This window comes from Manacus candei, unplaced genomic scaffold (genome assembly GCF_025592945.1).
Source record: "Manacus candei isolate 608988 ecotype Guabito, Panama unplaced genomic scaffold, ASM2559294v1 h1tg000043l, whole genome shotgun sequence".
Taxonomy (NCBI): domain Eukaryota; kingdom Metazoa; phylum Chordata; class Aves; order Passeriformes; family Pipridae; genus Manacus; species Manacus candei.
Window position 1 is genome coordinate 14,558,819 of NW_026138091.1, and position 23,254 is coordinate 14,582,072.

The 23,254-nt window shown below is 35.2% G+C and overlaps 1 protein-coding gene across 13 annotated transcripts in view; it reads left to right on the top strand.

The window, feature by feature from the left end:
• Window positions 1-23,254, top strand: part of FOXP2 (forkhead box P2) — a 407,244-nt gene that overhangs the window by 134,262 nt on the left and 249,728 nt on the right. The window contains exons 1-2 of one of the 13 annotated variants that reach the window (XM_051795469.1): window positions 5,158-9,106; window positions 12,031-12,134. The exons of the other annotated variants lie outside the window; for them this stretch is intronic. The gene's annotated coding sequence lies outside the window, so the exon portion shown is untranslated. Of the gene's footprint in view, window positions 1-5,157; window positions 9,107-12,030; window positions 12,135-23,254 lie in introns of those variants that run through there. 13 annotated transcript variants of the gene reach the window in all.

The window sequence follows — 23,254 nt, forward strand, 5'->3', positions numbered from 1 at the left end:
TTAAAAAAACATACTTCTACCTTTCTCTATATAATAAAATAGCTTTGAAAGTCTGTCCTGAACAGTTTCATTCACATTTATTAAAATAATTATACTTATTACAACAGATTTTTTGCTTTGACACAGCAACACATAGTATGACAAAAGGCCATCTAAATGCAATACACATGATTGGTTTTCTGCATGTTTAAATAGGTATAGTTAGTTTTAACTGATTTGGGTCGTTGTTTAATGTTTGTGGTTTGGTTTTTTTCCATTCATTTTGTCAAGGATATTCATGCACACATCAAGAGAAAATGATAAAGCCGGTCCCTAATTGACTCATTTAATACCTATGAATTTATTTTAAAATTATGATAATTTATAATTAATTGCATAAAGAATAATTACACATAGTATGCTTCACGTTTACTTGGGTTTTTCTGCATGTGTTGTACGGCTCTTATCCAATACAGATGAGCAATCTTATAAGCTCTTTGAGCAGGCCTGTCTGATCTCTTTCTGTTGATAGAAGGGTTTTCCAAAAGACTGAAAGAGGCTTCTAGGAAAGCTCAAGCACTGGTGTTTGTTGCTGGTTTTTTTCTGTAAGTTTTACATGCATGATTTGCTCTTTTGACTTACCAGCTTTCTGCTTAGAAAGTAAGAAAACAAAACTATGTTTCTCCTTTAACTTTTATTAACAAGGGTAAGCTTTTTAGCTTAAATTTATGCCTTGCTGTTTGTCCTTGCATCAGTCAGGCACTGAGGAAACTGTAGTTCAGCTAAGCAAATCTTCCCTGCTGTGGGCCAGAAGCAACATTTACTTGAAAATTTTACTCTCTTATTCATCTGTCACTTATAAGCCATCATCTACTCAAAGATTAATTTGAACTGTGAACAATATCTAAGCTTCCTTAATCCCTTGCTCTTGTCCTTTTTCTTGAGCTGCTGTACTGTGACGGAAAGGCCATAATTCTGAAGCTTCTTATTCCTCAGGCCTACCTCAAGTAACTCCCATTGGGAGCCGATTGATGTTTTAGCAAGGAAATTCTTACCTGCTTCTGAGAACAACCTGGAAAAATTGTCAGGAGGCATTCACACTCTTGGATGTTCACGCAGTGGAATTCTTGTAAATGTAAAATCTAATTTGTCTGGGCTCTGCACCAGCGTCGTTCAAGGTCAGATGAAATTGTGTGACATACAGGAAACGTTTCTGAGATTTCCTTCCTTTCTCTGTACTCACAATATTTTTCACCAAATTAGCAAATCAAATAATACCAAATGCATTAATAATTAAGGTAAATTGTGATATATACTTAGTATCTTTTAGGACTTTATATATCAATACTCATCTCTTTTAAGACATTCTTAAAGCAGTATTCATTTGTTGGCATTTGCACTTATTTGCCCATATATTTACTACTTAGCAGTAAATAATTTCTGTCATCATTTGTTAGGTGCCGTAGATGTTGGGGTAAAGGGTTGATCAGTGACAAAGTAGAGCAACGCTCTTGAATACTATGTTCAATTTAAGAGGATGTGATGGTCTGTGAATTCAGCCAGAGGAGGGCAAAGCTGGTGAAAGGGCTGGAGAGAATGTTCTATGAGGAGTAGCCAAAGATTTTGGGCTTCTCTAGTTTGGAGAAAAGGAGGCTGAGGAGTGACCTCATTGCTCTGTACACCTTCCTGAGCAGGCGAAGGGGATAGGAAGGGGCTGATCTCTTCTGCCTCGTATCCAATGATAGGAAACTTGGGAATGCTTCAAAGATGCTTCGGGGGGATCTAATTGGACATTAGGAAGCATTTTTTTTATGGAGAGGATGGTCAGACACTGGAACAGGCCTCCTAAAGAGGTGGTGGATGCACCAAACCTGTCAGTGTTTACAATGCCCTTAATAACATTTTAGCTTTTGGGCAGCCCTGAATTGGTTGGGCAACTGGACTAGATGATTGTTGTAGGTCTCCTTCCAGCTGAATATAGTCTATGCTATGCTATCCAATAGAATCATCCACTTGATGCTATGCTGTTCTAGACAGCTGTGGTAGCAGTCACAAATTACTTATTTTCATAGTACTTTTATGAAGAGATTGAATGAGTATGAGTAGTGAAAGTGAGCTCGTTCTTTTCAGACAGTGTTCCTGAGAGGTTCTGCAGTGAAACACAGATGCTGACAAGGTTCCTAAAGCGCAAGTATCTTTGTCCTGTCATCCCATAGATACAGGAAAGCAAAAACAGGAGAAAAAGGCCAGTGCACTTATGCTCTGAGTCCATCCTGTCCCTTTCTAGATACTGGAACTCAAAAGGCCTCCTAGACTTTTCATAGGGGCAAAAATGGTGTGATTTGTAATATTTCGTTTGGTCCTGTTATGAACTAAAAGAAACAGTAAGAAATGCATTGAAAAGGTCTACTTTCGAAGGACATAGTATGCAGAAACATCTGCCAAATATGATTGCAAGTTTATTCTATATGATGCTATTTTGAGCTGAAAAATAGAGTTAAGGAAACTAGATATATTTATTTACACAAATTGCAATATCATAATCAATAATCTGGAGTATTACACATTAATATCTATTTTTGTAGCCATTTGAAGCATCAAGTAATGGAGTTTGCAATATGTGATTTGCATAATTAGAGTCAAGAACAAGGAAGGCCTCTGATTAAAAAGAATTCAGAATGCCATTCCTTCCCATTTCAAGGGGAAAAGAATCTTGGGAGCCCTAAAATTCCCTTAGAAATAAAGCTCAGGACCGACAGAGTGAAATCACTATAATTTGTAGTCAGAAACCTAAAAACTCACATAAAAAGTGAATTAACGGAGCCAACTTTATACAGAGAAGGTAGTTGTACACTCAAAACTCATGAAGTAAGAAGTCTTGGTTGTTTCTCCTACAGAACAATCATTTACATTTATTGACAGCTGTAGTTAGGGTGTTCTACAATAAGAGATGTAGGAAAGCTTGCACAGTAAGTAAACTTTACAATTAAATCTGATAAGTTTTTGCTTCTTTGCAAGAAAGGATAACATACTCTGGACCCATTGGTCCTCTCCAAATAGTATCCATGTTCATTAGCTTGTTCATCCCTTGTTTTCTCTTTGGTTAAAAACTGGTTTCAGAAAATCCGTAGCCTTAGATCTGTGACTTTCCCTGTAATTTTTACTTCATTGCACCTGGAAAATATTGTCTAAAGTACACATGGTGTACCGGCATGGTGAACTTCATGTTTTGAATTTGTCACTCCTTTTCGTGCAAGTATTTGTATGCTGTTATCTTTGAGGAAATGTAATACATAAATTAAAAAAAAATTAATAATCCAGTATAGTTCAAAGCATTTGTTTATTTTACTCAGCTGGAATTGCAGGTGGATGGCATGATGGGACTAATCTATAAGTAAGTTTTCATGTAAGTCCTCACAAGAGGAGCTTGAAGCTTTCACCCTGTCCCAGAGCTTTAATATCATTGGCATAAGTGAAACCTGATAGGATGAGACCTGTAACTGGAGTGCCCTGTTGGATGGTTGGATGGTTACAGGCTCTTCAGGAGGGATAGGCAGGGCAGAAGAGGCAGAGGGGTGGCACTGTATGTAACAGAAAGATTAGAATGTATGGAGCTCACAGTTGGCAATGGCACAGTTGAGAGCCTCTGGATAAGAATCAAGGGGCAAACAAATAATGCAGGTGTCATCATGGGAGTCTGCTATAGACTTCCTAGGCAGGATGATGACGCTGACAAATTATTCTTTCAGGAACTAAGTGCTGGTCACTTTTCAAACATCAGCTCCTAAGGGCACAGGAGCAGGCAATTCCCAAATGTCAGAAGTCAAACAGGTGAGGCAGAAGATTGGCCTTGGCTGAGCAGGATCTTCTCTTGGAATTAAGGCAAAAAAAGGAAGGTGTATGCCCAGTGGAAGCAAGGTCAAGTGACATGGGAAGAATACAGAGATGCTGCTTGTGCTGTAGGGAGCAAATTCATGCACCCAAAGCTCAGCTGGAGTTGAAGCTGGTCAGAAATGTGGGGGACAATAAAGAGGTTTTTAAATACATTAATGGCAATAGGCATTATAGAAATATCATTGACCTGTTCCAGGATGAGGATGTTCATCTCACAAATGGGGACAGAGACAGGCAGAGGTATTTTAACACTTTCTTTGCCTCTCTCCTCAACACGTATGACAGACCAAGAGTGTCCTGAGCTGGAAGATCACGACTGTGAGAATGATCAATTTCCAGTCAACCCTGAAACTGTGTGGCATCTACTGTTCAAGCTGGATCCCTACAAATCTATGGGCCGTGACGGGATTCATCCCAGAATCCTTGAAGAGCTGGCTGATGTCATTGCAAAACCTCTCTTGATTTTTGAGCAGTCTTGGGAATCCAGCTGACTGGAAGCTGGTGAATGTTGTCCTAATTTTCAAGAAGAGCAGGAAGGAGGACCCTGGAAGCTACAGGCCTGTCAGTCTCACTTCAGTGCCTGGTAAAGTTATGGAGGAGATTGTTCTGGGAGGTATTGAAAAGCACCTGAAGGACAATGCAGTCATTGGTCACAGCTAGCACAGCTTCATGAGAGGAAAGTCTTGGTTATGTGTTGACTCTCTTGAAGGCAGGGAGGCCCTGCAGAGTGACCTCAACAAATCAGAGGACTGGGCAATCACCAATCATATGAAGTTCAACAAGGGAAAGTACCAGATTCTGCACCTGGGATGGGGCAACCCTTGGAGATATGTATAGACTGGGGAATGAGAGGCTGGAAAGCAGTGCCACACAAAGGGACCTGGGGGTCCTGCTTGATGGCAAGTTGAACATGAGTCAGCAGTGCCCTGGCAACCAGGAGGGCCAACTGTGTCCTGGGCGGCATCAGGCAAAGCATCACCAACCAGTCTAGGGAGGGGATTGACCTGCTCTTCTCTGCACTTGTGAGGCCTCACCTTGAATATTGTGTGCAGTTTTGGGCGCCATATATAGGAAAGATATTAAGCTCTTAGAGAGCATCCAAAGGAGGCCAACGAAGATGGTGAAAGGCCTTAAGGGGAAGCCGTATGAAGAGTGGCTGAGGTCACTTGGGCTGTTCAACCTGGAGAAGAGGAGGTCAAGGGGAGACCTCATCACAGTCTACATTTCTTCTTGAGGGGAAGAGGAGAGGCAGGCACTGATCTCTTCTCTGTGGTGCCCAGTGACACAACCTGAGGGAATGGACTGAAGTCGTGTCAGGGGAGGTTTAGGTTGGATATTAGAAAAAGGTTCTTCACCCAGAGGGTGGTTGGGCATTGGAACAGGCTCCCCAAGGAAGTGATCACAACACCAAGCCTGAAAGAGTTCAAGAAGCATTTGGGCAAGACTGTTGGGCACATGGTGTGACTCTTGGGGATGGTCCTGTGCAGGGCCAGGAGGTGGACTTAGTGATCCTTGTGGGTCCCTTCCAACTCAGCATATTCTGTGATTCTGTAGTGTTCTTCCTTTCAAAAACCAAACCAACTAACAATAAGCAACATCCCCCCTGAAAAAAACCAAAACAAACAACCCCCCCCCCCAAACAATGAACCCAAAAAAAGCCCCCAAAACCTAAAGTAAAAAACCTAAAAGAATCCCACCAAACCAAACCCCAGAAAACCAAAAGCCATGCTCTGGAAATTATGATCATGGAAATATGACTGTGCAATCTTGTCTGCTCTAAATTGTTTTGTACTTAGGAGAACAGACATAGTTTGTGTAACCTGGTAGAGGTAGCTTTAATCTCACTGTTTTGGAAAGCAGCAAGTGTGTCGTAAGTATAAAACAATCCTAACTAGGGCCCTGTAAGCTCATGGGTGACAGTGAGTGTGCTTACCTGCTGAAATGCATGTTACTATGTTTTATGGGTATCTCTACAACTGAATTAACTCACTATTTGATATACTTTCATGTCCTGAAAATGTATCCTAATTTTGCAGAAAACCTTAAGCAATATCTCTGAAACTTGGCATCCTTCATTCTTTTCATACCATAGATATTATTTCAGAGCTACTTTATTATCTTCTTTCATGTTTATTGTGATTACCTGAGTAGCTGTAGAGCACTTTTTAAGAAAAATGTTGTCTGCCTTGTATTGTCAGTGGCAGAGTCTACAGGTACTGGTATACTGTGTATCTTAACCCATAGAAGGGGACTGTGGTGCTATGAGTCAGCTTTGAACTTCTTGTGTACAGAAACCCCCTAAAGAGTGACATCCTTTATTATTACACTGCTTATCCAACTGCAACAGAAAGCAGAAGGGACTGTCATATTATCAAAATCTTCTTGCCATTACTGCTGATTTTTGATTCTTGTGTATGGGATGTTGAACTCATCCACTAGGAAATGCAGATTTATTGAAGTACTTTATGGAATTGTTCATCAAAAAATTAGATAAAAATATTCAAGATAATAATGTTCTCTCTCTTTCCCCCCGCCTTCCCTTTCTCCCTCCCCCAACCTCTTTATTCAATAAAATGGAACAAACAAACAAAGCAAGCTCAAAATTCTGGCAATTAAAATAAACTGTACATGATGGATAAGCTACAGAAATTCTGAGATTATGGATTTTGTGATCCATGTAAACAAGAATTGCCATCTGGAATTCCTAGTTACTTGAATCTGATACATAATCTTCTGAAGTTCCAAATCTGAGGCTGCATACCAGTTCTCAGTTCCTGTTCCATAGTTTTGAAAGTGTGCATGTGGGAGGTTGCGGAATATTTTTCTTTTAAGATGTAGTGCTTAATCAGTTCTTGTAATTAGTATTTTAGAACCTGATTTATTAAAATAGCATTGTGAGGTACAGTGTCTCTTTCAGGTAAGAGTTTTGAGTGTCAATCTGTTGCAACCATTTGATATAAAAAGTTAATTTAATATTTTGGAGCATGTATTTCTGTCCCAAAGTGTCAATAATTTTTATTTGGAAACATATAAAATGGAGAAGATATTGTAAATAGTCAGATCTTGGAGACACCTTCCTGTAAATGAAACATTTTTTAATAAGAGTTGGGTAACTATGTGAATATATATATATAAAAAGTAACTAAAATAATAATGTCAAATGCTAAAATTGCTTTTCCAAAATTTATTAACTTTTCATTGGATTTTAGTATATGATAGTTATGTTAGGGTCTAGTTTCTCTATTTATCTTTAAATTATCTGGTTTCACTATAAAAGCAACATTGTTTCCTGCTTTTCTTCTGTGCTTGACACTCAATATTGGATTTATTCCAAGAGCACTCAGGGGTGTCATTCAATGGCAGTCACTTTCTCCTTTATAGTCATCTGGGATTCCTGCCGAGTCTAAATCTGTGGGACAGGAGGTTCGGAGAGAGTTAAGTAATTGCATATTTATTCTGGTTCTCAGGCAGGTTTTGCAGCCTGTGCTGAGTTCAGCAGAGCTATGTCTAGATGGCTCATAGCGCTTGGACTGGCTAGTTTCACATTAGCTCCAGTAAGTATATGGAAAATGTAGTTGCAGTAGTGGCTGCAGTGTACCTAAACTTCAGTCTAGGTCTTTTAAAGGGATATGAAAAACTAAGCTTGAGTTTAATGAGGCTTTCCTCTGGCTTTGAGAAAGTCTCTCTTCTATCTAACTTTCTGCCTTAGTAGAAGCGTAGCAGAAATGCCTGCAGAACAGATGCAACTAGTCTGATGTTTGATATTTCATACCTTATTCTACTGAGGTTGATTTTTTTAAAGTGACGCAGAATCACAGAATCATAGAACTGTTTGTGACAGAAGAGACCTTAAAGATCATTCAGTTCCAACTCCCCTGCCATGGGCAGGGACACCTTCCACTAGACCAGGATGCTCAAAGCCCCATCCAACCTGGGCTTGAACACTTTCAGGGCTGGGAAAATATTTACATTTTATTGCCATTCAAATCTTACAATATTTTTCCTACTGTTAATCAACCAGATTAATGACAGCTTTCTAGGATGGAATGAGTATTCAGTATTTGATTTGATGTGATAATGTGTTATGTTGTTTTTGATTAAGACGTAGGTAAAATAGTGTTGTAAGAAGCTATTAACATATAGAATGATGACTCCAGTGGTGGTAATAGGCCTAAGTCATAATTATTGACAAATAAAAGTTAAAAAAAGTATTTTATGTAGCTAGACAGTGATGCTGAGTAATTGGGTGTGGTCTCTCAACCATCTTGATCTTTCGGTGTTGGTTCTGATCCCAAGGAAGAGGGGAAAAAGTAGCAGTGAGGGGAACATGTACATGGCAACGAATAATTCTGAAGTATAAAAGGAATCATATGTGTGTGTAACAGAGAAAGGTGAATAATTATTAGCTCTCTAATAGAAAAGATGTTGTTCAGGACAGGGACACAGCAAAAGAGAGGTTCAGGAACCACAAAGGACAGAATGGAACTTGTTAATGGTGTCACAATGGAAGGAAGAAAGACACAAGGCTGGAAGAAGTCTGGTGAATAAGTGTGTAATACTTGTCTTCTGTCATTTGTGAATTAATTCAGGAAACCATATTCTAAAGTTCTGTGAAGACCATGAGTAAAATCTATGCTGAACTTTGTGTCCTGTGACATTTTTAGTGATGTTGATGATTAGACTGCTTTTATTCCATTTTATTGGAAATATATATAAAAATATATATACTAATTAAAGTGTAAGAGTTCTAGAGCAGCAGGCAATGATGCCTCAAATTATTAATATTCTTCTGTGGGTTTAGTACATATTATTCATATTAATTCATATTAATAACATATATAATAATATAATACAGTTACAGTAAATACAAGGCAGCTGTAATGCCATCGAGAAGCTTCTTAGGAGGTCATAAAGCATGAAAGCAAAGCTTTCCTTCTTTGTGTAGTTGCTAGGACATGAAGGTGAAAATATAGTCACATAGTTCAGCATTTGTGTTTTACTTGTTTTATTTTTGAATATATATACCTATATCTTGAACTCCTGTATGCCTGTATTACAGATATTGTGTATTTATCTCTGTTTTTCTGCTTCAGCAACTTCTTTCTCCCCCCCCCCCTTATTTCCATTTGGTTCTGTCTCTGAAAACCTTCATTTTAAGTCCTCAAGATGGTAGCAGGAAAAATGGAAGGAAGTGCAGTGCTGTCATGTAGTGATACGTGAAATGCATGCATAGGTGTGGGTCACATTACAGTGGTAGCTGTGATTAGGATATGTTTAATTAAATTTTACAGCTTCTAATTGATGTCTGATTTGTCAGTGAGATGCAATATTGTTACATTAGGTGGACAGTTTGATGAATGTGATCTCATTCCAAATTTTATCTGTAAATGAGCATTTGAACAAAAAGAAATTAAACTGTTGAAATTCAGTGTTAGAGATTTCTTTAGCTGTTTCTTTTTTTTCCACCTTATTTTTTCTGATTTCCAGTTGAAAAATCTTTTGTGAAAACTGTGTTTACTTACTTGAACATGTGTAGCAACTGTGAAATTTAATTCACGGTTTCACCATTCCTCATGTTACTAATGTATTTCCTATCTTTTATAATGATGTTGTGCTGCTTCTCATACAATTTAATTCTACTACATATTTAAGTTCAGTTGCTTTAGACTTAAAAAGTTACTTAAATTAGCAAAGCTGTACATCTCTTTTGTGATGCCACTGAGGATTGTGCAAATTCTTGTATCTGTAACTTTTATATTAGGAGAAACCCATTCACTAAGCAAATAAGGTGGATATGAATTTCATGTCTAGTGCAGAAGAGTAAGAGAGAAAGTTAGGTGACGTAACTAGCTTATACATTACAATAGTCCAGTGTGAATGAATGAGTTCCTCAGCAGTCTTCTTACCAATAAGTGCACCAAATGGAGACAGTTTCTGCTACTTATTTACCAGAGGCACTGACTTAAGGGGAAAAAACAATTCCATACTTGTGAATGTGTTGAATGCATTATATTAAGTCAAGAGACCAACTGTATGTGCAACAAGATTAACCAAATGCATGAATGAGTGCTGGTCACCCTTATAAGCCTGATGCTTAGGGTACATCTGACAGTAATGCTATATCAGATATTTCAGAGTGGCAGCTCCTCCATGGCAGTTGTCTTCTATGACCTAATCTTGATTTCATACTAAACACTACAATGAATGAAACAAAATGAAGATATTATGTTATATAAGTTGTCCTGTAACAAGACCATGCCATTCTTTACAAGCAGCTTTTCTTCTGGTGAATCAATAAGAGGTGAGATAAGTGCACTGGAGTATTCAAAGCATGACTGAACTACTAAAAGGGGAGTTACTGCACCTGAACTGATGACAACATGGTCATAACAATTGGAAGTATTGTGCTATATTAATCCTTGATAAAACTGTATCTGAAGTATTGCAGTTAAATTAATTTGGTCTGTCATGTTCTGTTACCTAACCAATACCATGCTATAGTTTGAATTCAAAGAAGCAAGCTCTTCTTTATGTTAAGACCTATCTGAGATTTTCTAACAGAATTAATCAAAAGTTGCTAACAACAGATAATTATGATGCATTAAAATATTAAATTTCTTTTTTCTTTTAGCATGCTAGTTAAAATATTCTAATTGATTAATCTTATTTTTAATAATTGGTGTAGTACTGGCCATATTTTTATCTGCTCTCCTTTTTTTGTGTTATGGCAGTTCGAGAATTCTTACTGCTAGACCTGAACACTGTATTCCTGTGTTCTTCCTGGCTTGGCCTTCCCTGCAGAAAGTGCCCTGCTGTGGAATTGTCTATTTCCTAGGCTAACATAGCCCAGATTTGCTATTTTTATCATACTTTTGTAAGGAAGCAGAACTTCTGTAAGTTGATGCAATCATACTATCTATCAGTCCCCCACAATAAATCTTGAACCTGTTGACCAACTTCAAACAAATTTGATTGAGAAGTAGAGGCCTCAAAGATGCTTATATCCATGAAAACAGATGGACTATATAACAGGAAAATGCAAAATAGTGCATCTACTGAGGAAGAAGCATTAAGAATGCCCAATGATGTTATTCAGAGGTTCTACTGCTTACAGAACTACCTGGGTTTGTTCTTATTTTGCTTCCACCCATACTAATTTATTTCTTTATTCATTCCATGTCCAATTGCCATTGTCCAATCCAAGTAGAACTACTAGCCACATGTTATTTGTTTTCTTTGAAAATGCTTCATTTAATTAATCCTGTGCAATTCGGTTGGAATCCCTGCTCCTTCAAATACAGTTTAGTTTGTGTTTTATAAAGAATGACAGCTGTCTTTTTTTTATTCTAACATTAAATCATGAAAAGGTGAGGGTTTTTTTTTCACTTAGGAGAAAGAAAAATTAGTAGGAAGATAATAGTGGACTATTTCTTTTCTGAATTTTGACTTTCATTGGCCACAGGACTAAAATATTTATGCAAATAGGTTACTTCATGACACTTCACTGGAGAACATACATGCAAAAGAAAATATGCATGAACTTTTAAGAAAGTTTTGCGTTTATTTACATCTAACTACCGTAATGTTAGATGTGTATGACAGTCTTGAAAAGGAAGAATTTGTTTTGAATGGTAATTTGTTCATATTTTTTCATTTTATGGAGCTTGGTGAAAAGTTATTTGTGGCAGAAATCCATTTTTGAAATGGCATTCTGCTTCCCTAAAAAGTTCCTCCAGTTCCAAAACTGTGCATATTTTGGACATATCCCTTACAATTTCAGCAACAAAGGGAACACAGGACAGAGACAACAGTCTCTGCACTAAGTAATACTAAATACAAGTCTTTAAAATACCCAGTTCATTTTCAAAACTAGTCTATCCAATGCAGTGATGAAACGTAGGTCCTGGGGAAACAAATAATGTGGCACACAATAACAAAGAATGGAGGAAAGGTCATGCAGAGGAGGTTGAAATAAAGCCATATGAAGAGCTTTACTTCAGGCATGTTCTGTTTTTTAAATGCTTTGCTTTTGCAATCTCAGCATTCTTCTAATGTAGAAGATTAATCAAAATTTTCCTTTTTAAAAAGTAATCATAGTAGCAATTCCTTCATACAGATTTACTGACCTCGTATTTATCACAATGTTGTGAAATTTAGGTCTACTCCTCAGACTTCACTGCTCCATCTAGCTAGTTGCAGCATTATGCTGTTGTTCAATGTGGCACATGAGGAACTAGAAGAAAATGAGATAAACATTGCAGGTAGGCCTAATAATTACTTGTTATGAATTATTTAATATATTTAAAATATAATATATGTATGCATTACATTTCATTCAGAAAGACCCCTAAGCACTTTAAGCTATGTTTAAAAGAAAATTGCTTTTTTCCACTTGCTTAAATGCACCCTCTGCTGGGGTAAAACACAACAGCTGTGAAGTGCAATGTGATCTGTAAGCACAAGTGTTCAGGAATTCTGTTTTATGGCTCATCTGAAATACTGCAAGCAGCCAAATTCCAAGTGTGCTTCTCTGAAAGCAAAACTGGGAATTGATTTAATGTTGATTGACAGTGGAAAATATCACCTGTATCATCTTGAACCAGTGCTGGTGTTCATGTCTTAAAACCTAATTCTACTTGTATATTCACAGGCTGAAGAGATACAATTTCTGGTAGTTTGATTTGTCTGTAGGAATTTCCATATTTTTCAGCCTGATTTATTTCTGTTAAATGAAGTTGAAAATAGCATAATGGAACTGTTTCATGTTGTGTTTGTGTTGTTCCTGTGTTGAGCTGAAAACACTTGTTTGCTTTTCAGAGAAACTGCATTTGTTGTGGTTGTTTCTGCTTTAAAAAAAAACCAACCAATGACAACTTAAACTTACCTGGAGCTTCTCCTTGCTTCTGAGAGTTGTATTAATTTCCTAAGAATCTTGCCTCAGGTGGCAATGAGTAACTAAGTATGGAGACCCAGCATCAGAGGCTTCTTCAGAGACAGAATGTAGTTTTGTGTGTTCTTTCCAATTAAGTATTATTAGAACCCCCATGGAAACCCTGCAGGTAGCATAAGGGAGTTGAAAAAGAAAGTGTTTTCCCTCTTCCTGTTGAAGAGTCCAAATAGAAGAAAGTTGGCAGTAGCTATCCATTCAATAAAAAGGCAGGTTTTGCAGACCTGAAATAAGTTCAGTGGGCAAAACAGTCTTAGGATAAGAGTGGAAGGAATGTTCCACTCCAAAATGAGTGACTTAGCAATTAAGCCCTTTTTGTTTGGTTTTTGTTTCAGACCTTTTTCTTTATTTCAATCTTTTTTCTTCTATCAGGTTTCTAGTAGTAAATACCATTCCAGAAACCAGTGCATCCCACTAAAGACCATGTGTCACTTAATCATAATACTTTATCTGAAAGACCAGTGAAATAAAGAGACTTTACAAGCAAATAGAATTTTTACTATATATTCTCTAACCATAAGGGGATTACTTGACCTCCTGTGTCTTTCGCACACATCAAACTCTATACTTAAGCTGTCTTGAAGCTTGAGTTCATCCTCCAGGGATTTTCCTTTTGTCTGTCAGTCTACAGATAGAAAAATATGTCCAGTTATATTTAGCCATATGTTGACCATCTCTGCCTTTTGATTGTGACTATTATCAAATACAAAAATATTTTCATTTACACTGACTCTGATAATGACAGCTTTTTGGTATTTTTCTAATTAACAGTCTGTGCAACTTTCTACTTGGCTTGTTAATAAGAATTCATTTAGGTATTCTTCGACCTCAGTAGAGTCATTACTAAATTATTACTTGTTTTCTTCTCCATAGAACTTTAGAGCTCCTTATGAAAGACTGTTTCATGGAGACTGATGCTTTGAGCGTCATTGTTCAGTGAGACATTTCCATGTCTCATAGACCCTGATATACATTGCTTTGTAACCTGTAACTGGAGATCTGCATGGGCATATGCATGCTGCTCCCACTTAGGGCCTTGTTTCAGCTGTCCCTACACAAAAGAACCTTTAGTTGTTCCTTACTATTGACTTCAATGACAACTGCTGAGTAAACGCCTAGTTTCTAACTATGTCAGTGAATGATGGGAGCCATTATCACCTTACAATGTAACTCTCTTTATAAGACCACCTGTGGCTCACAGGTGATGGAATATGGTGCTGCAGCTATCAGTGAACCTAATTTTAAACCACCACATATGGCTAATTTTTCTTTACTGACAGTATATCTTATTTCATCTGACATTTTGTTTGTGTTGGAAAGTTAACGTGAGTAACAATATTTCTATTTGAGAAAGCCTTGCACAGTAACTAAAGTTGTTTGTTCTTGAAGTGTGCCTTGACAAGTATGGGAAAATCTTTTTGTTCCCAGTCTCTTCATGAATTAAGGAGATGATATAACCATGTGTGCAGAACCTGGTGAAAACTGTGCTTTCTAAAATTTTCAAAACCTTAGAAAATGTCTAATCATTTGCTTGAGAAGTTCTACATTATATATTTTGACCCAATTAATTTTGATCCATCCAAGTCCAATGATTCTGTATTGCAGCAATTTAATTAGTAGTTTTGGAATCTTTCAGATTTTGTGGGTTATTCAAATAGATGGGTGCAACATGGTTAGACAAGTACTAGGCTCTGGGTTAGCCATCTACAAGTCTGCCATTTGCTTCCCGCCCAATACATTTACCTAAAGATCTCAACTCTAATAAACTAAAAAAATTACTTCTCTATTTTTTACAATTTTGAAATTTTCTATCTACTTAATTGGGAATGTGAGGTATTAGAAATTCCCCTTCAAATATTTGGTGTTCATTCTGCTGTTTTGACTTCTGTATAGAACACTGAATTTCTGCAGTAGAGAAATAAAAATACAGATAAGAAATGTAATTTTGTCTTTTCACCCAGAGGGTAGTGCAGCCTCTCCCTTAGTTCACAATTGTAGAAATACTTGTGCAGATGTTTATGTAGAATACTGTTCTCCACTGACGTTCAAAGTATTCATCTGCAGCCTAATATATCTGTCTTAAGTGAGCACCTGTTTTTGGCATCACAAAAAAAGCAGAACACAAAAACCAAGCAAATTCCTCTTTTGATCAGTGTTGAAGAGGTTACTGGGAAGGGATATGAAAATGAGCACAGTTTTGCCTCCCTTTTACAGATTTCTCAAATATCTTTGCTGATCAACCAGCAAATGCTCCACCAGATTATGATTTCCTGTAGTTAGTGCTTAATCCAGTTAGCGTTATGATTTTATCTGACTTATAGTCTTGTTTCTGTACAGCACTGTGAGTATCCTGACAGTGTTTTGTAAGGTCATATTGTTAATTCTCATGATCCAGCTCAAAACCAACATAAAAAAACTATGTAGTAAATGTTGATGTGGGTTTTATGTGTTTCGTGATGATGGGAAATAGTTACTGATTTTTGGGGGGGACCAAGTCTAAACCCTAACCATAGGAAAAAGAAGTTTTTATCACACTCAAGGAGGATAATTACCAACAAGAACCAAACAGATTTAGAATCACCCCCTATTATAGGTATTAAATACCTTGGTACAGATTGCACTGAGTTCCAGGTATCACTCGTGCTGGTAACATTCCAGTCAAATTAGTTTTCTATCCAGCCTGTCAAGGTGGAAATGTCAGGTGGGGAGACAGGCTGGTTATTGCTGGCACTAAGGAAAACATCAAGCAATTGAAGAATAAGTAACAATAGCAGTAATAAAAGCTCTCTCACTTTTTAGTGTGTTCCTCAAAAACTTCCTTGTTGGGTTGCAAACATAAAAAATGAGCTTTCCTGTGCCAAGCGTACAATTCAGTACTTACGCAGTTGCCAATGGCCTGCCTTCCAACCTGCTAAATGCAATTTGGTTTAGTTCGAACAATTTATAGAATGTTACCTGTAAGTAATACATATTCGATTTAAGTAAGAGCATAACATTATTTCTCGCTATTATTTTCTTACTGCAGTATTGTTCTTATATTTCATGTTTTCAGTCTTGTATCCTGCCCTCTGAAGGTTCTCAAGGGTGGAGGGGTTTGCTTTGTTACCCTTTAACAAAAGCAGATATGTTCACCAGCTGTAATGCTGACCCATAAATGGAGTTCTGAATATATGAAACATACTTTTATAAAAATCTCTGCTTGTTCCAGACTCAAAACACTCTTGAACATAACTCATATAGGTGGCTTGCATGCATATACCATGAATTTTTGAGTCCTACATAAAGAAATCTAAATGTTTTTACATGGCTGTACATGCCCATATGCTTAAAAATAAGCACATAATAGTAACAGTTTTCTTGTGGAATTGTAGGCAGTTAAATTTTGTATGGAGTTTTAATCTTGGAGAATTCAGTTGTTGTTCCTATTCTATAAATTCTGAAACTTGATAAGCAATATCTAGCATCTGGGCTCATTTTAAAAGTTACAATTCCTGCATTTTTTTATCAACTTGCACCCATGCATCAATGAATTCACTGTAAGGGTTTAATTTTGTGTAAAGACATATTTTAAAAACCCCCACTACTACAAAGTAGTTTGAGATTTGGCAGCTGTGAGTTGTGCATTAAAGTGGGATTTCAGACATAATAGATTACTTGTATTTCTAGATTCCAAGCAGTTGTTAAATGGTTGTCTTGAACTCTGGAAAACAGAAGAGATAAGTGGAAATACGTGTGTTTAGCATCAAGTCTGGATTTTATAGTTTATGCTGACCACTAGGGAGAAAAATGCCTTCATTTCAATATCAAATAGATACAAAATAAAAAATAACCGTGTGTCTGATTTTATTAAAATAAAATATCTTGAAAAGTAAATATAATACGAGTTGGATTTGGCTTTGATATTGTATGCCTGTGACGATTTCACATATTAGGGTTTTTTTCCAGGTAGTCTGCCCAGTACTAATTAAAACCACTGAATTTAACTTCTGGGCTCCTTTGTAAAAATTAATCTGTTTGGATTAATATCTTGACTGTAAACTGGAAGAAATTTCAAAGACTGTGTTGGATAATTTGTGAACTTTTAATAAATGAACTAAGAAATATTTTTACTGATCATATTCTTATTTATCCTTGCAGATTTAAAAGGTGTTTTCAATACTTAATGCATAAAAATACCTAAAATGATCTAGTTACAGCATGGCATATAATAAATTATGCTGCCATTGCGTGCTTTTCTAGGAACTGTTATTTGTATAGCAGCAACAGACTCAGTCCTTGGAAATAAAAAAAGTGAAGTAGCCTGAAAAGTATCACATGATGGCACTGTTTCCATTTCCACCTCCGATATTATGAAATAAAGCTATAATAAACTGGTATTAAAATGGTATGTAATTCCAATGTACTTTGTATAATTTATGTAAAAGAAAAATCTAAACACTGTGGTTATTAATATAGGTATTAAAATGGATGTATAGTTTTCTTAGAAAAGTGTTTTGTAAAACTTTGCATATTTATAATATTCCTTATTTTGATAGTAGAGCAAGAATACTCCACAATATATAATGTTTATGGATGCTGAACTGTACAGATTCATTTAGTATTGTGTTAGGAAAAAAATCCCTGTTAATTGTTGTGTAAATGAGATGGTTTATTTTTTGTTTTGATTTTATTGTGGAAAGAAAGCTAATGGCTGTCCTTTTTGTATTTATTATAAAGCCTTTTTGTGGTAAATTAGATCATTAATACAGCCACATTTTTTTAAAAATGCAAATTAGCTTTCCATGAGCAGAAAAGAGCTTAAAGTGTAGTAAGGTCAGAGGCAGGATCAGACATATTTGTAAAATGAATTATATTCAAGTAGGAATATGAGGGAAAATATGAATGTAAAAAAGTCAGTGATTTATAGTATATAGATGTTTGATGTCGTATTATTTAATTTTAAAATATTCTGACAGAATATCCATAAATGTTCATGTTCTTTTTAGTAATATAAATAAATAATAACTTCTAAATTAATATTTTCTATCTGTAGAATCATCAATATTAAATTTTAGCAAGAGAAAACACATTTGTGATTAAAAAAAAAAGGTGGTGGGTGTGCTTTTACTATGCTGCAGATTACTTTAGACTAAGGTAAATAGCCAGTCCCACCATTCTCTCATATGAAATTTCACAGTTTTGTACATTTTGCTGTTATGGAGATTATTGCAAAAGCAAACCAAAACAAAAACCTTGCAAGAGGAAGTAAGAAAAATACCCACTGGTGATGCAGAGTTAATAGCTGGGACTTGGATATATGTCAGATCGGGTGCTTGCACTCCAGGAATATCCTCTGCCAGTATAAACTTCTGTTCTGAGCAGTGAGGCTTTTTTGTCTCTTTTTTGGTGTGAAAGCAGGAGCAGCAGAAAATGTGTGCTTAAAAAAATCTGTCATGTAGAATTTCACTTCTATTTAGTGCATTATCAAATGCAGCTAAATAGAAGACAGCATAATAAATTCTTCTGAACTTAATCAGTAAACTGGTTTTAATAATAACAAAAAATTGTTTCAGAAGATCTTAAAAGGAATATATTATATGCAGTATGTCATAACATTTAATCATCAAAGAAAATTGCTCCTGTTGCTAAAATCAGTGGTAGAAGCTCACTGTATCAGTCTATTAAATTTTTTTAAAATAACATCTTTAATTTGGTCGCTTTAGTCAATAAACAATACTAGCATATTTTTAATTTGACATATTAAAATATTTTCTATATTTTCCAGTTAGAAGTACTGTTTTACACAAGTGTTTCAGTGTTACAGTACCTCTCTTGTGGTATCTGATAGTCCACTCCATTGTATCATTTTTGAGTAAGAGAATTAAATTACTGCTATTATTTTGAATCCTTTTTGCAAAGTTTTTAAAAGATCTAGTGATGTATCTGGACTCACATAGTAAATTAAAATAGATAGGGAGAAACATTCATTACTCACAGCTTTCTATTCCTTTTTATGTCCTATTTGTTCATGTATGAGGTGAAGAATTTCAGAATACAGTGAGTGAACACTGCTCTGCTGAGTGTATTTTACCATTCAAATTACTTGCAATTTCATAATGCCAGTGTTACTTCTCAGGACAAATTTCATACAATAGTAATTCTGTGATTATTCACCCAGTTTAATTAATTCAATTAAGTAAGTCTGCTGTCAGGTGTCCCTTTAATAATTGAATCAACATGCAGATACATAATAAGCATAAAAGCATTTCTGTGGCTGCAGTAAATTTAGATCCAAAAGAATCTGCTATTCCACTACATTTGATATAGATTATTCTATAATATTTCAGTAATGGGTTGCACAAAGGCTGCCTTTTAATTCTTTGCTTTCTCAAATGTCTTTATATATAATGGTTTAAAACAGAAGGTGTTCAAAAGAGGGTGACCTTTTTCCATTACCATAGTTCCTGTCATTAATGCATTATAATTTTCTTTAGAAGTCTGGAAAAAATGTGTATATGTGCACTCTGCAGCAGGTATGAATCAAAGTGTGTTAGTGAAAGTTAAGAATTGTCTGTTATTACTAAAAAAAAAGGAGGAAAAATAAAAAAAAAGTGAGGAAGTAATTTTATTGTTATTTTTACTGTGAAAGTTTAAACAAACCTTAATCTTTATACAAAGCAGTTACAGACTTTAGAGTTTTGGCATTTGTAATCTGAATGAACAGCAGTTGACCTACTCAGATACTAAAAATAATATGCCCCTTAACTAAATTTAAAGCTAATACAATGTTGTATTAGGCTGGATTGTGTATAAAAGCCAATAATATATCTCTGTCCTCTGCAATACATTACCATAGATGTTATTTTAATAACATATATATTAAAAAACATGGTAAATGATTCACTTGGCTTATTCTCAATAGTGCTTGATGTCATAATTACTGTAAATATTAATTGCTGTGCTAAAAATGTAAGCAGGATGACTTTGTATGAGATGAAAAATGAAAATAGTCTGTGTACGGGTAAATAGATAATCATACAAAAGTAATTGGGGTTTTAAAACCCCAATCTATTCTGCCAGCATGAGCTCGTTTGCATGTTAATCACAAGAGTGATTTCCTACTTCACAAGGAAGTCCACACTCTTTCATAACCACTTTTAATTGCATTTAAAATGTTGCAGGGTTGGAATATTAGAAATGTAGGCGTATCAGTGTCAAAATAATAAAAAAATGTTTCTGAAAATCTTTATAAGCCACAGATTATGGGTTTTCTTGTTAGGAAACACAAAATATGTTTCAGAATATATTTTAAGTGGGGTATGTTAAATGATAAAAACAGATTAATTTGTACATGTGTTGTTTCTTTAGAAATTTGATAAATGAAAATCTAGTTGTAGCTGTAAAGTATAGAATGCATTTTTATTAGTAACTTCCTTTATATATTGACCAGTACTTTCATTAATTTCTCATTTAATGATAAAATAATACATTAACAACAGTCAAAATTGTGGTTTTATAATAAAGCATAAAGCAGTGTGATATGAGAAAGTTGTATGTTTAATTTTCAGTTATATAGCATTTTACCTGTATTTATATTCAGAGGAAATCAGTTAATGATCTTAATGGAAAATAATTTCTCTGCTTTTATATATAGATTTTTGCTAATTATTTTGAAATTGTATACTAAACATAAAAGAAGCCACAAAAAGCAAATACAGATCAGAATTCATATAATTTATGTATGCTGCATACTGTCACTTGAAATTGGTCCTAGAATAAATTGTGACAAAATTTATGTATTTATTATTATTTATAGCTAACTCTACCTTTAAAATTAGAGATAAGAATAAGAATACTAGAAATCTACTTAACAGTTCTTTTTTCCCTTAATATTCGAAGCTGTGAAGTAATAAACGGACAACATTTTAAGTGATTTTGTGATATTCATATAAGATTCAAAAGAGCTTCCTCTGTAATCTGTAAAAGGCCAATGTCAAAGTAAAGACAAAATGACTTGTTCTCTGAAGACAGGAATGAAGAAATGTAGCTCTCTAATAAAATAGTGTTAAGTTCACAATGGTTACAATGTGATCAGTCTCAAAGATACAAAAACTAATTTTTAGTCAAGCTGTTAAAAATTATATATTTAAGAAGATGAAAAGTTTTAGGATTAAAGAAAAATCACTCACAATTTTAAAGAGGGTATATTTGCTTTCATCACCAGGTGTTCTTTCTAATATAAATTACCAAGATGATGTTTCCATAACATAGCTTGGGGTGCTCTGGAGATTAAAACTACCAAAACAGACCTATTAAATTTTTCATAGGGAGGGTCCACCAGGGATAATAAGCCAATATTCCTTGTCCCATATTCCAGATGTTTTATGTAATTCTGCATCTTGCTAAACCTAAATCGTAGCTTTTCCAGAAAAAATGTACTATGGAGACTGAGATGAAAGGCAAGAACTGTTGAAATGTTAATTTTACTATCTGCTGTTGAGGTCTGTTACCTTTTTTGTATTTTTTTCTTACTCCCAGTAGCTCAGTTCTGTTTTATGAATGTTGTGGTATTTCAGTTGTTTGAAGTTTTGAAACTTGGAGCATAACTTTGACTTGGCAAAACACAATGCCACATGGTGTGTGACACACTGATGTATAGTCTTTGATCCATACGATTTACAATCTTTCTGCTTTCAACTTGATTCTAGATGAGAAAAATAAAGTTTAACAGTAAAACAATCATAACAATAATCTTTGTAACATAAATTTAGAATAAGTATAAATAAAATAATGCTATGCAGTAATTTACAAGTAATAATGTAATAAGCAATAATATATTTTGTTGATTTTTTTTTCATGTAGACCGTGGACATTTAAAACTGATATTGCGGTTATTGCACAACTATGGAATACTTCTGCATTGTTTTGAAACAGTCAATGCTTTAAAATAAAGTACCACTATGCTTCACAGATCAGTTGACAAATGTGATGAAATAAATACACTAGGCCACTCTTTTGATTCCCACACCTCGGTTTCCTGTTGTACTCTGGTGATAGCTGACCAGCAGAAGAGCTCATGGACTGATTCCTGCTGTAGTTTGGAACAGACAGATCTGGTCTAAGTGAACTGATGTCTAATCATTGTTTTGATCCAGCACAAGATATAGATGGTACATGGGATTATCCAAGGGGAATGAATGAATGCCATTGGAGAGGGAAATTCTTTTGCCTCTCATTCAGGGACTGTTCTAGGAACAGCTAGATACCCCTGGCTGCTGGCTGGTCCATAGATTTTTTTTCATTGATCAACTATTTTTGCCATAGTTGTTCAGATGCATTCTTCTACGAAAGATGTTTCTTGCCTCCTGACTTATACTAATTGAGTTTCCTAAAACTGTTACTTATATAAATATTTAATAAATTCTTATCATTTTCTTACATTTGATGTTCCTGATCCTTAGCAATTCAGTTCTTATAAGTTTTGTCTTTCTCTTTTTTTTTTTTCTTTTAATTATTTTATTTGCAGGGAAAATTTCCCTTCAGTTTGTTTCTGGAAGAATGGAAAATGAGTAAGCAGACCATACTGTGTACTAGGGAAATACAGAAAGGTACAGGAGAGAGACTATTTGTTAAAATTTTAGAATTCTTTCAATTAACCTGATTTAATTTTCCTTTGGAAAACAAATTCAGGTTTTATTAAAAAAACCCAAACTGTTAAACCCCACAATATTTTTATCCCTCCAACTTGAAAGTTTCTATTCGAGTTCATTTAACTTCCAGCTCTTTTAGAAAAAATACGGGGAGAGGTGTGATTATCCTCCTGAGTCTAAACTAAGAAACCGGGTAACCTCAGTCTCTGTTCCATATGTTTTTGGGAGAGAAATCTGCAGAAATTTCTTACTGGCCTATTTCTACATCATAAAGAAGGAAATAAGTGAAAAGCATAAACTCTTTTATGTAGGTGTTTTTCACCTGTGGAGAGTAAAAAGTGAGAAAACATACAGTTAGTTCCTAAAGGTATTTCCTCCTTTTCCTTACAATGGCTACACTGACTCAAGCTATGCTATACATAATGTACATGAAAGAGTTTGGAGAACTGCATCAGTTCTAAAATATACAACAAGTCTTTCTAAACCTGTCATTTTGGCCATGACTTTAAACCAAGTCTATTTAACAAGTCTTTGTAAAAACAATTTTTAGGAGGACTTCAGGAATCTAATTGTTTGGCTGGTTCAATAACTTTAGAGAAAAAAGATCTTCCTATGAAAAATAGAGGCACTTCAAATTTTTTTTTCTTGTCACTACTTGGCAGATTATTAAATCTCTGAAAATGAAATGCATTTGATTTTATTCTTGCTCTTATACGCAATATTAAGATTGCTGTTCTTTTACACACTCAAGATTTTTTCTCTGCATTTTATTTTCTTATTTTGCAATAGTTTAAGTATTAGGACT